This window comes from Capricornis sumatraensis, chromosome 11, assembly GCF_032405125.1.
Source record: "Capricornis sumatraensis isolate serow.1 chromosome 11, serow.2, whole genome shotgun sequence".
Taxonomy (NCBI): domain Eukaryota; kingdom Metazoa; phylum Chordata; class Mammalia; order Artiodactyla; family Bovidae; genus Capricornis; species Capricornis sumatraensis.
In genome coordinates, this window is record NC_091079.1 from 63,953,962 (window position 1) to 63,957,890 (window position 3,929).

The 3,929-nt window shown below is 42.0% G+C and overlaps 1 non-coding gene across 1 annotated transcript; it reads left to right on the top strand.

Moving 5' to 3' along the window:
* The first annotated feature begins 1,189 nt into the window (after positions 1 to 1,189).
* TRNAC-ACA (transfer RNA cysteine (anticodon ACA)) lies at positions 1,190 to 1,261 on the top strand. Its single transcript has one exon. It is a non-coding gene; the product is annotated as a tRNA-Cys (tRNA).
* The last annotated feature ends 2,668 nt before the right edge of the window (positions 1,262 to 3,929 follow it).

Genomic DNA, 3,929 nt, shown 5'->3' on the forward strand with positions numbered 1-3,929 from the left:
GATCCATCATCCTCACCTCCTGGAAACCCCAAAGAGCCCTGATTCCCCTCTTTACTTGGCAGTCCCTGGGATGCCAGGTCACTCCAGTGAAATTACCCTGGAGGATGGGACCATTTAATAAGTTCCTAAAAAGACATCTAATTAAAAGGGAAAATATCAATTCTTTTTTTTTTTTTTTTTCCCAGGCAGTGTCAAAAATGAGGATTCCCTTGACACATCTATCTCTTTGGTTTGGGGAAACAAAGCATCCTGCTTTCTTGGCAATCTGCACTTTCTGAAACAGACTGCCTTCCTAGAGTTTGTCACACTGAGAGCAGTAAGTCAGACAGAAAAAGAGAAGCATTGTATAATATCATTTATATGGGGAATCTAAAAAGAAATGATACTGATGAACTTATTACAAAACAGAAACAGACTCACAGACTTAGAGAATGAACTCATGGTTAGCATGGGGGAGGATAGGGGGCAGGGATGGTTAGGGTGTTTGGGATGGACATGTACACATTGCTATATTTAAAATGGGTAACCAACAAGGACCTATTGTATAGCATGGGGAACTCTGCTCAATGTTATGTGGGAGCAGATTGGTAGGGGAATTTGAGAGGGGGGTACATGAAAGATAATATGCATGGGATACATGTATATTGTTTACGGCTGAATCTGTTTGCTGTGCACCTGAAACTGTCAACATTGTTAATCAGCTACCTTGTTGTTGTTCAGTCATCAAGTCATATTTAACTCTTTGAGATCCCATGGACTGCAGCATGCCAAGGCTCCCTATCTCTCACCATCTCTCAGAGTTTTCCCAAGTTCACATCCATCAAATCGGTGATGCCATCCAACCAGCTGAGTATAACTGGCTATACTCCAATATAAAATAAAAAGTTAAAAAATAATAAAATAAATAAAATAAAACAGACTGCCTTCTCCCCTCTACGCAGTCATAAAATCCCTTAAGAAAGCCAGCTCCAACAGGGATCTCTCTAGTTACCCTTTCGGAAGGCAGCTGACTTTAACACAGGAGCCTCCTTGAATTTGGTACTGGAACCATAAAATGACTTTTGTTCAGAACTTTGAGTTACTGAAATTTTAAACAACATGAAAAATTCCAGACAACATTCTATATGTATATATATCATAAACTGCCAAAGGCATTTCTAAAATTGTTCCTTTTATAATAAAGCCAACTTCCCTGGTGGCTCAGGTGGTAAAGCGTCTGCCTACAATGCAGGAGACCTGGGTTCAATCCCTGGGTGGGGAAGATCCCCTGGAGAAGGAAATGGTAACCCACTCCAGTACTCTTGCCTGGAAAATTCCATGGACCGAGGAGCCTGGTAGGCTACAGTCCACCGGGTCGCAAAGAGTCGGACACGACTGAGCGATTTAACTTTAACTTTCACTAACTTTCTTTAAGCAGCAATGTGTAGTACCTGAGAGTTCCAGGCCGTCACACAGCTATCACTGGAAGCGGGACCCTGGGACTCTCACCTGCACCCTGTTCAGAGGCCACTCTCCCTCCTGGCGGGGCCCCCGGGTCAGAGGATTACCAGGCTCTATGGGAGGAGTACTGCTCTATGTCTGCCATCATTTCAACATATGTTCAACACTGATTTCTTAGTGACCATTTATACTTTCCAGACTCTGTCCATGAATATGAGTGAGAAAGACATTTTCATGAAGCACAGGATATTACGATTCACCGAATATCTGAATCAAGCGTGCAAGAAAATGTGCAAAACCAGAAAAGAATACTCGCAAGCTCTGATTTCTAAAACAATCAAGTAATGATATTTCCATAGTGATTCTTATTTTTTTAAATATTTATTTATTCAGGTCTTATTAAGTTCCAGTGCACAGGATGTAGAGAGTACATACTCAGTAGTTGTGATGCGTAGGCTTAGTTGCCCCATAACACGTGGGATTTTAGTTCCCCAATCAGAGATGGAACCTGTGCCTCCTGCATTGGAAAGTGAATTCTTAACCACTGGACCAACAGCGATGTTCCTCCATAATAATTTTCAGAGCATGATGATTTGGGTGCCTAAATAATATAATAGAAATATAATAAATAGAAATAAGCAGGTATGTGTGTGCTAGTTACTCAGTTGTGTCCAACTCTTTGAGAATCCATGGACTGTAGCCCTCCTGGCTTCTCTGTCCATGAAATTCACCAGGCAAGAATACTGGGACTGGTAGCCATTCCCTTCTCCAGGGGATCTTCCCAACCCAGGAGTTGAACCCGGGTTTCCTGCATTGCAGACAGATTTTTTACCATCTGAGCCACCTGAGAAGCCTACATATTATTAAAGATTTTGTTCTCTTGGCAGTCAATGAAATAAAAACTATTTCCTTTCTTTTTGTTTCTTCTGATTTTGATGATTTCTTTTGGCTACCACATGATTTGATCTGAGACCTGTAACTACTTAAATCAAAACATGCAGGCTGTAGCATCATCTCTAGTTTTTCCATTAACATCATTTTAAAGGGCTTTAGGGTCAGATGTGCTTCAAAAAGGCTGACTTGTGGAAGTAAGACACTCCCTCTAGTGGATAAAGAGAGAGAAGAAAGTATTTGATTTCTTGATTTGAGGATTAGCTACAATTTCAATTTTTGACCTCATGGGAAATAGATGGGGAAACAGTAGAAACAGTGTCAGACTTTATTTTGGGGGGCTCCAAAATCACTGCAGATGGTGACTGCAGCCATGAAATTAAAAGACGCTTACTCCTTGGAAGAAAAGTTATGAGCAACCTAGATAGTATATTCAAAAGCAGAGACATTACTTTGCCGACTAAGGTCCGTCTAGTCAAGGCTATGGTTTTTCCTGTGGTCATGTATGGATGTGAGAGTTGGACTGTGAAGAAGGCTGAGCGCCGAAGAATTGATGCTTTTGAACTGTGGTGTTGGAGAAGACTCTTGAGGGTCCCTTGGACTGCAAGGAGATCCAACCTGTCCATTCTGAAGGAGATCAGCCCTGGGATTTCTTTGGAAGGAATGATGCTAAAGCTGAAGCTCCAGTACTTTGGCCACCTGATGCGAAGAGTTGACTCATTGGAAAAGACTCTGATGCTGGGAGGGATTGGGCGCAGGAGGAGAAGGGGACGACCCAGGATGAGATGGCTGGATGGCATCACGGACTCGATGGACATGAGTCTGAGTGAACTCTGGGAGATGGTGATGGACAGGGAGGCCTGGCATGCTGCGATTCATGGGGTCGCAAAGAGTCGGACACGACTGAGCGACTGAACTGAACTCAACTGCTTTTTGGCTTAGTTTTTCCCTAAGAAACTACACTCCATTATGTTCCATTTATCAAGGCTCCACCAGGCAGTCTCTGCATCTTTTTAAAGTTGTTCAGCCAACAAATACTTATTAAATATTCTCCATGTGTGAACACAGGTCTAAGTACTAGGGATACAGCAGTGAATGAACAAAATGATTGAAAATTCTGTCATTGAGGAACTTAAATAGATATTAGGTGACTTCTCTTCTGGTCCAGTGACTAAGACTCTGTGATCCCAATGCAAGGGGCCAGCTTCAGCCCCTGGTCAGGGAACTAGATCCCACATATAGCAACTGAAGAACCCACATGCTGCAGTGAATACCAGTGCAGCAAAAAAATATATATTTTAAAAAATAATATTAAATAATGTTCAGTGTGTGCTGTGTGTGTGTGTGTGTGTGCTTCCTATGCCAGACTTCCAAGGAGCAAGCATCTTTTAATTCCATGGCTGCAATTATTGTCTGTAGTGATTTTGGAGCCCAAGAAAATAAAGTCTGCCACTGTTTTCATTTTTTCCCCATCTATTTGCCAAGAAGTGATAGGACCAGATGCCATGATATTCATTTATTGAATGCTGAGCTTTAAGCCAGCTTTTTTACTTTCCTCTTTCACCTTCATCAGGAGGCTGTTTAGATTTTCGCTTTCT